The following is a 13,254-nucleotide window of genomic DNA, read 5'->3' as shown; positions in this document are numbered from 1 at the left end:
ATGAACACGTGCAAGAATCTTTATACTTTAGACTAAGTTCCCCCAAATGAACACATCCTGAGTTAATAGGGGAGAGTGTTTTCAGCGTTTCCTGACGTGCTGTTGCACTTCCCCTGCAGAGTTCGTGCTCCCCTCGACCCCGTGTGGGACTGGACCTCCGGGCAGTTGATTTCAGATGATGATAGTCTCATCTTTGGGAACTCATCTTCCTATAACTCACTCTGTGGCTCAGCATTGTGACAATTTTTTTAAAATTTTAAGTAAGTGTCTTTTCTTTTTTTAAAAGGTTTTATTTACTTATTTTTAGAGAGGGAAGGGAGGGAGAAAGAGAGAGAGAAACATCAATGTACGGTTGCTGGGGGTCATGGCCTGCAACCCATGCATGTACCCTGACTGGGAATCGAACCTGCGATGCTTTGGTTCGCAGCCTGCGCTCAATCCACTGAGCTACGCCAGCCAGGGCTAACAGTTGTTTTGTTTTGTTTTGTTTTAAATCAGGTCTTTCTTATCTAAGCGTTTTAAAAGCATTTTTATCTTGCAATTATTTTTGCAAGAAGCACGTTCCTGGGGCCAGGGGCGTGTTTTTTGCTCTGTTCATAAAGATCTCCCTTGAAAAGGAGTTGAAGTTTCAGACGCAACAGTGTCCCCGTAGCTGATGAGAATTTCCAGAAAATCTATTGACAAGCCTAGACTGCTAAGTATAATTACCTTCATGCCTTTAGGACGGGAGCAAGCGAAAGGGTGGGGTCTCAGGTCAATAATTTAATTCAAGTACACGAGCATTTGAGTGCTGCCTGTGCGTTATGGCTGGATAGTCAATGGACCAGACTGGGACGTGGTTGCCAGGACGCCAGGCCCACTGTGCTCAGTGCTGTAAGTGCGGTACGAATGTGGTGCTTCTCAGTGAGACAGGCCAGTGAACCTCGGCAGGTGGATAGGGAAACAGACATGGCTGAGCAAACCGGTTGAGCAATTTACAGCCAGGTGCAGAAGGTCACCTCCCTAGAGATAACACCTAGGCCTCAGGTATACTTTAGCTCCAGGCCCAGAGAAGCAGCAAAACCAGCTGGCCGATGCCAGGACCAACGGCATTGGCTAATGACCCCCTGCCCTGACACTGACTAATCGGTAAAGACCATGACCCTGAAAGAGCACACCTGGAAAGCTGATGAGTATAGTCTGCCGAAACCCTTAAGATTCCCTCCTGCGAAAGAGAGAGGGACAGAGAGAGAGAGAGAGAGACAGGCCTCAAGGCAAAGGACCCAGCACTGCTCTCCCTCTGGGGAGCCATTCCCTTTCCCCTCTTCTTCCCCACTTCTTTCCTGCCCCCCCCCCCCCCAGGCACGCATCTCCTGAACTCTGAAGTAACCTCATGAGACTTGCAACCCAGAGCCATGGGCAGCTGCAGCTCACCCCAGCCTCACCCCCTGACCCTGTGTCCCAGGCCCCATTTTCTCTGGCTTCCCAGTGAGCCAACAGCAGCCCAGCCTGGGCATCTCCTGTTGCTGCTTCTCTGCTAAGCCCTTCCTCGTTTCACTGCCCCCAGCTCCAACAAATGTGTCCTTATAGTCACATGGACTTATGCTGTGGAAACTTTCCTGCAGGAAGTCAAGAACCCACACCCCACCAGCCGGCCCTGGGCAGACCCCCTCAGGGCCAGGTCCCTTGTCCGGTAACATCAAGAGGCAAAAAATGCCCTGGCTGGTGTAGGTCAGTGGGTTGAGTATAGGCTTCGAACCAAAGCATTGCAGGTTCGATTCCCAGTCAGGGCACGTGCCTGGGTTGCTGGCCAGGTCCCCAGTGGGGGCCACATGAGAAGCAACCACACATTGATGTTTCTCTCTCTTTCTCCCTCCCTTCCTGTCTCTAAAAATAAATAAATAAAATATTTTTTAAAAAGAGGCAAAAAACTATATTCAGGCTAGTCAAAGGGGTTTCCTCAGAGAGATGAGAGTTGAAAGATGAATTGGGGTGGGTTTCTGGTGGGTCTTGATGGAGTAAGAAGACAAGTGTTTTCCATGGACACCCAAGTCCTGGAAGTTCGAAGCTGAGGGCTGCCCTCAGATGACACCGAGGGAGCCGGGCCTGGGCACTGCCCCAGGTCTAGAACCTAGAGGTAGAACCTAGAACCACAGGCCGGACCGCAGGCCGCCTAGAGTACGGACTGTGTTCAGACTGGACGTGAGTTGTTGAGCCAGCCAACAGGACACAACCGCATTTAGATCATTATTTATCTAGACCAATCACGTGAAAGTCCACCACATAAGAGATTGGATTGTGACTGTAAAATAAAATTCACGTGCAGTCCACATATGGCAATCAGCTTTAATTTAAAACTGAGTTAAATTAAAACATCTCCAAATTGGGCTTTGAGCATCTATTTGTAATGTTCTCCATGGCAACAGATGGCCCAAAAAAGTTAAAAGAAAATAAGCAGAAGTTAGACCATGTATATTTCTGAACGTGCTCCATAGTTACTTCTCCAGTGCCTTTTGTGGATACAATCGTGTATCCTACTTAGGTCCCTCATTCAAGGTCGGTCATGTGTTCCGCTCCAGCCCCTGTCCAGGGGTTGGAAGCATGCACTGAACGAAACAGGTCCTGGCCATCAGGAAACCCACGTTCTCGTGGGAGAGACGCTTCATAGGCCAATGGACATACAGCATTCATTTCCAGGTTAACAGGATGGACTCGCATTCAAGTATGTAATCTCACTTAACCCAAAGTACCACTGGAAGTTCAGAAAAGGGATTTTTTTTTTTAAAGACCCCATGCTCCTGCAACAGAAAGCGTGGGAAAGAAGACAAGAGCTACCAGAAACTGGGGTGAGGGGACAGACGGGTTGAAACTGGTTCTGCCACCTGGACTAGCTGGGGGGAAGCTGCTGCACAGCGGACCCACAGCACAGAAGCCCCGAGGGCGGGGGGGGGGGGGGGGCTGCCACGCCCGCCCCGAGGGACAGGGTGGAGGAGGAGGAGGGCGGGGCGAGGAGGGTGGGGCAGCGGCAGGTAGTCTGCAAGAGGCTTCCTCTTCTGCACGAGGGGAGGGGAGGGGGCTGCCTTCTCCCCCTCCAAAGACTTCGGGTCTCTTTCTAGGGAGGGCAAACCAGTAGCCCAGGCTGACTCTGGAACCTCTCCAAGCCCCTCCTGCATGGCTTGGGCTGGCCATCTTCTTCGGAGCGGGAGGGTGCAGAGTGGGGGGCTCAGCTCAGGGGCAAAGCAGCGGGGGCAGAGTCCCCAGGAAGCCTGCCAGCCCCCTCAAATCTTCCCGCTGGCTCTTCCGTTCTGGAAGTTTCCCACCTCTGGTGGACAGCAGACAGCCATGGGCTCAAGGGTGTGAGCCAAACTTGCAGAATGGAAGCTGGAAATCGAAACACACAAAATAAGCACATTGAAGCAAAACAAGAACAGGGCAGGGAGAAGGAAACTATTTTTTAAAAAGGCTGTCAATACCGTCGTCGATAACTCATCCATGGATAAGAAGGGAGTGCTATTTTTTTTTTAAAAGAAAAACATTCAGATGATTTTAAGAAGAAGAAGAACGTGGATAAGAGAAGCAAGCTAGCAGGAAAATCCCAACAGAAAGATGGACACATCGAGTTGAGGAAATCTCTCGGAAGATCGGAAGGACGTGCAGGGTTAGAAAACGGGAAACTGAGAGGCGGTTAGGGAGGCGGCCCGGAGCCCCAACCAGCCCAATGCTGTCCCGTAACCGGAAAGAAAGCCCGGAGGGAAGGCAGAGGAGGAAACTCCCGGGTCCTGGAACCCAGGAGTCTCCAGAGGGAAAGTGCCGGCCCGGAGGGAGGAGGGAGGACACGCCCAGCCCCGAGGCCGTCCTGTGGAAACCGCAGGACGCCGGGCAGATAAGGCCCTGCTCGCTCCCGAGGAGGAAACTCGAGTCATCCGGGACGCGGCAGGTGGAATGAGTGCCTGCAGGCTTCGCTGCAGCCAGGCTGCTGGGCCTGCGCCTTCAAGATGCCGAAGAAAAATGACTTTCAACCAGGCATTCTCCTCGCAGCCAGAGTATCGATATGATGGGCGGGTGACATCAGGGAATTTTCAGCCCGGGAAGCTCTCAAAACTGTTTTGCCTCCCACACACCATACCCCAGGAAGCTGCTGGAACACGAGCCCTCCCCAGTAGAAGGAAACCAGCCAGAAGAGGAAGAAAGGAGATTCAACACAGCAGAGGGGAGAAGCGACCCCCCCCCAATCTAGTCGGGGCACATGCAAAAAGCAATCCATAGCCCTGGCTGGCGTAGCTCAGTGGATTGAGCGCGGGCTGCAAACCAAAGCGTCGCAGGTTCGATTCCCAGTCAGGGCACATGCCTGGGTTGCAGGCCAGGTCCCCAGCAACTGCACATGGATGTTTCTCTATCTCTCTCTCTCCCCCTCCCTCCCTCCTTTCCCTCTCTAAAAATAAATAAATAAATCTTTAAAAAAAAGCAGTCCGTGGATGTTTCTCTCTCACATCAATGTTTCCTTCCTTCTCTCTCTCTCCTCCCCTCTCTCTAAAATCCATAAGCGCGTCCTCAGGTGATTCTTGTCAGAGCACGTTTAAGACCACACAGGAAAGAACGTACTTTCAAACTGTTTCTGTGAAGTACTTCTTCCTGCGAATGGTTACAGTCCTGCCTGTATGTGTCTCTCTCCCCCCCACATTTTGTTACAAAAATGTTGGAACACACGGGAGGGTGGACAGGAATGCGCGTCCGTATCTCCATCTCCATTCTGCAGTTAAACATCTCACTCTGCGTCATCGCTGGGCTGTGCACCCACCTGAGTTTCGGACGCCTCTCGAAAGAAGTTGCAGAAGCCAGCACATTGCGCTCCTAAACGCTCCAGCACGCACATCCGTAATCGCACTCATTTCTAGTTCCCTTTCCTTGAGGTAAAAACTTACCGTGAAACGCACACCTCTTCAGTCCACTATTCCCTGAGTCCTGAGAAACACAGACGCCTGTGGGGTGCAGCACCCCATCGAGGTGTAAAATGTGAGCACCGCCTCGCGCTCCGCACCCTCGGCACCCACGGTCCCAGCAAGGCCTGCACACGTGCGGAGGAACGCGCCTGCTCCGCCACTCAGTCCTCTGTCACCGCAGCTTCCTGCACGCAAAGGCAGACACGCGCACTGTGGAGGCGGCGGCTTGACCAGCAGAGCTTATCCTGAAGCACCTGCCCGCTGCCTGGCCCCTTCTTGGGTCTTCCCGCCCCTAAGCGCCAACTACTATTTTTTTTAAGATTTTATTTATTTATTTTCAGAGAGGGGAGGGAGAAAGAGAGAGAGAGAGAGACATCAATGTGCGGTTGCTGGGGGCCGTGGCCTGCAACCCAGGCATGTGCCCTGACTGGGAATCGAACCTGTGATGCTTTAGTTCACAGCCTGCGCTCAATCCACTGAGCTACACCAGCCAGGGCTTTACTTTTTTTTTTTTTTTTAACAGAAATCGTGAAATGTAACAAATGAAAGGAAAGAGCATCTAACCTAAGCATACGGTGTAGGGGTAACCATACCGTGTCAGTTTTTTGGGGTGATTCCCTCTCTACCTCCCAATAACCAGCGGGCACCACTGTCTCTTGTCTGATCAGCTGCCCGTGTTCCCTCTTGGCTTTCCATTGTGGTACGTGAGGATTCAGCTCACCACTGGGCCACCGCTCCCCCTCCATTACAGACGAATCACTATTTTAGTTCTTCCCTGGGTGACGTTGGAACTGTAAGTAACGTACTTTCCCTGTCTTGGCTCTGTCCACCATCTCTGGGTCTTTCTAGGTAAGGCAAGGGTAATGCCACAGGGTCACCAGGGCCAGCAGGGCCTGGGCCAGGCGGCCGAGAGTCTGACCCAAGGGCAGGCTGTCTGCTCGGCCAGTCCTGTGGATTCACTGGTTTTGTCCCCGACGACATCTCGACAGCTGGAGTCCTGCCCAGTATCCGGGGGGGAGAGACGCTAGCGTTTTCTCCCACCCCTCCGGACCCGACGCCAGCCGCCGCTGCTCGCCCCTGGGTTGGCTGAGGCTCCTGGGTGTGGCAGGGCACACCAGGAAAAGTCCAGCAGAAATGCTACTGCAAGCTCTGCGGGGTTGTGCCAGTAACAGTGTTTTAAAAAAAGCAGAAGGAAGCAAATGCAAATATTTTTAAAACCCATTTATGACGGTGTGATCGATGTGTCTCTGGTACATGGATGTTTCTCTCCTTCTCTTTCTCCCTTCCTTCCCCTCTCTCTGAAAGTAAATAAGTAAAATCTTTAAAAAAACAAAGAAAAAAACTAAAAGAAAACACAAATATTAGAAACCATATATATATACATATACATACAATTATACATATACATGTGTGTATATATAATGTATTTGGCCTTTGTCCCCAGGTCCTGGCACAGAGCTCCTAACACCCTTGGGATTTCCTCAGTGATAGGAGTGTCTTCTCTGACTCAGAAGGAGACCTTTACAGCCGGACCTGAGTTTATGCTAATGAGGTCACTGAAGGCCGGGTCTCTAGATAGCTGCGGGGTGGGGACCGGGGCCACATCCACCAACCAGGCTCTGGAGGGTGGGGACTGTCAGTCTCCAGACGGGGAGAGGGACTGGAGACTGAGGTCACTCAGCAGACCCAAGGTTCGGTCCGTCGTGCCCCTGTGATGACACCCGTGGAAAGCCTGACACTGCCGGGCTGGAGGGGCCTGGGGTTGGTGAGCTCCATCCATCCTGGGAGGGTGGTGCACCCAGGGTCCACAGGAGAGGGCGTGGAACCTCTGTGCCTCCCCACCCATGGACCTTGTCCTATTCCACCTTAAAAAAAAAACACACACGTTTTGTTGAAGTATGACTGACATATAAAAAGCTATATTTATTTCATATACAAGGCGAGTGTGGAGATACACAGTCATGAAGCTATCACCACGGTCTGTGTCATAAACATATGCATCGCCTCCAAAGTTTCCTCCTGCCTTCTTTGCCTGTGTGTGTGTGTGTGTGGGGGGGGGTGCTTCTACGGGGACCTGGCCCACAGCCCAGGCATGTGTCCCAGACCAGGAATGGAACCGGCGACCTTTCGGTCCGTAGGCTGGCGCTCAATCCACTGAGCCACACCAGCCAGGGCTATTTTGTTGTTTAAAAAAAACTTCTTTTCCAGTCTAAACAATTTTTTTCCATTACAGTTTCCATGTAAAGTTATTTTGTGTCAGTTTCAGGTGTGCAATGATACACTTTACATAGTGAGCCCCTGCTGTTTCCAGGACGCATCCAGCACCTCACACAGTCATCACAGAACCACTGACCACATTCCCCGAGCTGCATGTCCCACCCCGTGATGGTTTTGTAACCGCCCGTCTGCACTTCCCAGTCCCTTTAGGCCTTTTTCACCGGGTCCCCAGCCCCTCCCCCCAGCAACCATCGGTCTGTTCGCTGCATCTCTGAGTCTGTTTCTGCCTCCTTCCCTTACTATATTTTGTTATAAGAACCCTTAATACAAGACTTACACTCCTAACAAACCTTTAAGCACACGACGCAGTGTGGTTAGCCATAGGCACCGTGTTGTACTCTAGAGCTCCAGAACTCACTCTTTCTGTGCATTTGAGCCCTTCGAGTAGCACCTCTGTCTCCCCCTCCCCCCAGCCCCAGGCAAACACTGTTCCACACTCTGCTTTTATGAGTTCGACTATTTTAGATTCCTCCTGTAAGTAGTATCGTGTAGTGTTTGCCCTTCTGTGTCTGGCCTATTTCACTTAGCACACCGTCCTCCAGGTTAATCCATGTGTCACACGTGGTGGCATTTCCTTCTTTCTCAAGGCTGAATAATATTCCATTGTCTCCTAGTGGGCTCTGCCTCTGGCTGTCCGTTTATAACAAACTGGTAATCATAAGTGTGGTGGTTTTCTAAGTTCCCTGAGTCATTCTAGGGGGTTATCAAAACCAAACAGCATTGTGGGAATCCCAGAATGGACAGCCCAGCCTGTCGGAACTGCAAGCAGCCCCCAGGACGCGTGGCTGGCATCTGAGGTGGGCGTGGTCTTGTGGGCCGGAGCCCCAGAGCCGTCCAACGGTAACTCCAGGTGGTGAGTGTCAGAGCTGAGCTGAGCTGCTGGACAGCCCGCTGGCACCGAGGAGCTGCTGTGCTGGGAAAGGCGGGGAGCCTTCCAGACGACAGCAGCCCCCGCCACCGTCTGACAGCAAAACCAAGAGCCTCCCGAGTGAGATGCACCATAGCCAAGCCCACTGAACCCCCACAACAGTAGAGATGGCAATAAAATGATTGTCATCTTACGACGGTTGTACATGTACTTGGTTACGGGGTGATTTGTCATGGAACCACGGTGACCGAGGGGGACGAGGGATCCGCATGGGGACACTGGCAACATCAGGAGTGAAAGAACAGGGAGGCAGAAGGCACGGTGGGGGCACGTCATCAGCTGTGGTTCTTGGGTTGCTGGGGACAGAGAGCTACCCTGGATTAAGGGGACAAAAAGACAGGGGTGAATGGGAAGGATCCCGGTCAGCTCGCAGAATGGACAGAAGTCGAGTGACAGGACTCAGAAAGGACGGGATCCAGGGCCACGCTGGGGCCCGCAGGGACACTCTGTTGGATCCCCGGGCTTGAGGGAGCCACTCCACTCAGGTCTCCCCTCGAGGCAAGGGGAGGGGGACGTTCTGGTTGGCGTGGTTCAGTTACCTACCCATCTGCTGGGGAAAAAAGGGAGGGAGGGACCCAATGACTCACAGCCCACCAGAACCACAAGGAATGCAGGAGAGGAAGTCCCCCCAAAACAATGGGAAGTTGTGGCTGGGCAGGCAAAAGCAAAAGATAACTACTGTATTCATCGGGGTTAATGGGAATGACAGAGACCTAAAGTGACGACGGCTTAAACAAGATCAGTTTCTTTTTCTCGAGTGTAAAAATCCGGAGGCAAGTAATTCGGGTCGGTAAGTTCTCAGGCATGAGGTCTCAGGGCCCAGCTCCTTCCTCCGGGACCAAGATGGAGCTCAAGCTCGTCTGAGTTCCAAGCACAGGATGGAGAAACAGAGACGAAAGGATGCCAAGAGCCTGTGCCCGGGAGTCTTTTCGGGATGATTCTGGGAAGAGCCACAGCTCTTGCATTCCATTGGCCAGCACGTAGTCACATGACCCTAAAGCTGCAGTGCAGCTTGGGAAATATAGGCCCTGCTGAAAACTCTCTTACCCCTAAGAGAAGAGGGGACCCAGGGGACCGTGATCAGGTCCTGCCACACCCACTACATGCCATCTGGCTGCCTGGTACCTGCACGCATTTCCACGTAGTGAATATTTTTATTTAATTACATTAGTTATTTTTATGTTGAGCGTACATTCACTAAAGCTGGGGGCAGTGAAACGAGGAAGGGCTTAGCAGAGAAAAAGCCCTGGGTCAGAGAAACGGGGGCCTTGGAGACAGGTTCCGGGGGTCAGACCGTGACGAGATGCTGCAGCGTGTTGCTCCCCCAGTTGCCAGTCTGTGGGGTCCCTTAGAGTTGAGGGGTTGCATGTCTGTGGGGGAAGGAGAAGGGAAAGGCATGGGTGTGGTCCCCAGCGGGAGAGCTTGCCTTTGATGTTTTTAAATGTCCCCACTCATCCTAATGCAACCCTGATAATCTCACGCTCAGCCAAGAACACGTGCACCCGTCCCCACCCCCCCAGGAAGCACAGGTTCAGGTCCAGGTGCCAGCAGGGCTGCAGGTCCAGGACCTCCTCCCTCAGTCCCGTCTCCAAGTTTGCCGCCTGGGGACCGAACGGAAGTTTAACCGGCACCAGCTCACCTCACACGTGTATACTAACGAGGAAAAGGAGAAGAAAAGAGATCTAAAAGAATTTTTTTTGAAGTCACTGTTTTATTTGTTGCAGGTGTTATTTTTTAAAAAGATTCTTATATGTTTTTTATTGTTGTTCACGTCCAGTTTTCTGCCTCTCCCTCCACCCCTCCCCTAAAAGACTTTAAGTAACGATAATAGAGCCCTGGCTGGCGTAGCTCAGTGGATGGAGCGTGGGCTGGGAACCAAAGTGTCCCAGGTTCAATTCCCAGCCAGGGTGCATGCCTGGGTTGCAGGCCATAACCCCCAGCAACCGCACATTGATGTTTCTATCTCTCTCCCTTCCCTCTCTAAAAATAAATAAATAAAATCTTTAAAAAATATGGCAAAAATGAGTTTAAAAAATTATATATATAAAAAAAAGACTTTAAGTAACGATAATAGGATGCAGCCAGCAAGGAAGGGCAGGCGGGGACCACTAGCCACGGTCCCCATTCCCACAGTCACAGCCTGTCGCCGCCTTCCCTCACTTCCCCCTTTCACTACCCTTTCCAACATCCCCTCGCCGTGGGCCAGCGCCAGAATTAGTTCCTCTGCTCAAACCTCTTTGCTGAAAGGTCTGAGCCCTCGACAGTCCAGCCTAAGTAGGGAGTCTGGTATCTCTTTAAACCTTTTATCTTTTGCTGGGTAATAAATGGCTCCTAAGTTCAGAGGTGTGCAAAACAACAGCAAACAGCCAAGGGTCACGTGGAATGACCGACTCCCAACGCCCTTTTCGACAGCTGACTTTCTTCGAAATTAAGTCCAGGCGTTGGATTTGGTTGATAACTGTCTTACATTGCTTTTAATTTATCAGTTCCCTTTCACTCTCTTTCTTTTTTTTTAAACTATTAGAAATATATTTGCTAATGATCTACTTAGGCTGTTTTTTTAAAATTTATTTTTATTTTTAGAGAGGGAAGGGAGGGAGAAAGAGAGAGAGAGAGAGAAAGAGAGAGAGAGAGAGAAAGAGAGAGAGAGAGAGAGAGAGAGAGAGAGAGAGAGAGAGACATCAATGTGCAGTTGCTGGGGGCTGTGGCCTGCAACCCAGGAATGTACCCTGACTGGGAATCGAACCTGCGATGCTTTGGTTCGCAGCCCACGCTCAATCCACCGAGCTATGCCAGCCAGGGCTTTCACTCTCTTTCTTTAAGGGTTTTTTTTTTTTTGTCATGATTTTGATTTTGCTAGCTGCATCATTGTGGATTGGATCTATGGGTCTGATAGATTCACGTTCGATTTGTTTTTGCAATTATATTTCATCACAAGTTACATGTCTAGTTGTTTCTTTCCCTGTTGTTAGCTGTCATCAGTGATCCTTGCTTAGATTCACTAAGTTCAGTGGATTCATTAAGGGTTGCTTGTGGTCCATAGTTAAACACTATTAATGATAATGATTGATTATAATGAATCCACGGAACTTGCATTCTAAGAACTCGAGGGCTCTGAGGAGGAAAATAGTGACCACTTCCTGGGTGCCCTCTGTCCACCTGGGACTGTGCTGGAGGCTGTGCATGCCTGCTGTCACTCATTCCTCACATCCTCGCTTTACAGGACATGTCACAGGGGGTGGGGGTCCTTGTCCTCACTTTTCAGAACCATGTCACAGGTGTTGGGAAGTTGCTGAGCATGGAACCTGGCTTCCCTGAGCTTTTCTTACCAGGTTAACCTGAAAAGAAAAAATTCTTTATTACCTACCTACCTACCTACCTATTTATTTTGCTGCTCTAATGGCAGGAGGAACGATTGTAGACAAATCCCCTGGATCCCGTTCATCAATGGTAAATAGTTTTCCTACTGGCCTCAGCTTCCCTTCCCCTCCCTGCTCTCATAACCCTTGTCGCTACAAAAGTACTTTACGCACTGACTTATAATTAGTTCTGTCTCTTGCTTCTCAAATTATAATTAACAGAATGTCTTCCCAGAGATGCCAGGAAATTGAGGCTCAGTGAAATGTTAAGTCGGGAGGCTGGACTGATTCACCAGCCTGCTTCACAGCTTGGAACAAGTTCATCTTGTTGGTATAAAGCCTCAAATCTTGCTAACTTTTCTTTGTGTTCTCTTTGACCTCTCCTTAAGTCTAGTTACAACAGGCTTTTTACTTTGCTCAATTTAGTTTTGTGGTAATTTTGTGTGCTTTTTAAAAAATATGTATGTATGTATATATTTATGTATTTAGAGGAAGGGAAGGAGAGAGGAAGAGAAACATCAATGTGTGGTTGCCTCTCATGCGCCCCCTACTGGGGACCTGGCCAGCAACCCAGGCTTGTGTCCTGACTGGGAATCAAACCAGCAACCCTTTAGTTCCCAGGCTGGTGCTCAATCCACTGAGCCACACCAGCCAGGGCAGCACAATTCTTTTATACAGTAGACATTTGAAGAAAAATGATAATGCTAAATAATAGTCATAATGGCAGTCATAATGGCATAATAGAAATGTCCTCTGTGGTTCATAATCTTTGGACTATAGATGAATAAAATGAAAATTTTTAAAAAATGGTTTTTAACTCATTTTAGGGTAGAAATTTTTAAAATGACTTTTAAAAATTGTTATTGCAAATCTGTTTTGTGGCAAAGGATTTTTACATTCAAATCCACTTTCACACTGTTGCTTTCTATTCCTGCTTTCCTAAAGGACTTAAGATTTGCTTTTCATTTCATCAGTAAGACTCTTTTGTGTCACCTGTACCAAATTCCCAGACTTCCTCACTGATGGGCAGCAGTAATGACCTGAAATACTTTGTCTGAATTTCCAAGAAAGACACCTACCTCCCCACCACTCACACCCCTACACCTTCGGCAGAAACCTACACGCTCAAGTAGGAATGTAAAAACTCCCCGTGAAAACCCTCCCAAAAGACCCGGAACACCAGCAGTTTTGGAAGTGTCAATATTTTTCTTTTCGCACCAGGGGCTTTCGTTAATATCATAATTATTGAAAGATTAAACTTTATATAAGAGGACACTGAACAAGAATGGCTGCGACCACAAGCAATCTCCAGGGGCCAATGTTGCGTCCGTTGTTCCCAAGAGGCCTCCCTTTGTTTGCTTTTTATAATTATGGTAAGGCATACACAACATAAAATTTACTATTCGAATAATTTTTTAAGCGTGCATGGCATTAAGCGAATTCCCAGAGCTGTGTGCCCCTGCAATTCCAATTCACTGTTCCTCGCCTTCCTCCGTTTTTATTTTCTTTTTCACCACTAGGGGGCGGTCGTAGACAGCACATCAGCCGCCCTCCCTAAGGCACGGCGCACGCATGCGCCTCTCACCTGCGGGAAGGTGACCAGGGGCGGGCCGAGGAGCAGCCTAGGGGCGGGGCCGGAGCACGCAGGCGCCGCGCGGCGCGGGCATTGTGACGTCAGGCCGGTCGGCCCGGCCGGCAGCGGGCGGTGTCTCCCGGAGGCGCTTCCCACAGCGTGACGCGCGGACTCCCCTCCCCGCCGCCCGCCCGCCCG

This window comes from Phyllostomus discolor, chromosome 13 (genome assembly GCF_004126475.2).
Source record: "Phyllostomus discolor isolate MPI-MPIP mPhyDis1 chromosome 13, mPhyDis1.pri.v3, whole genome shotgun sequence".
In the NCBI taxonomy this organism is placed as follows: domain Eukaryota; kingdom Metazoa; phylum Chordata; class Mammalia; order Chiroptera; family Phyllostomidae; genus Phyllostomus; species Phyllostomus discolor.
Note: the sequence above shows the minus strand (reverse complement) of the source record.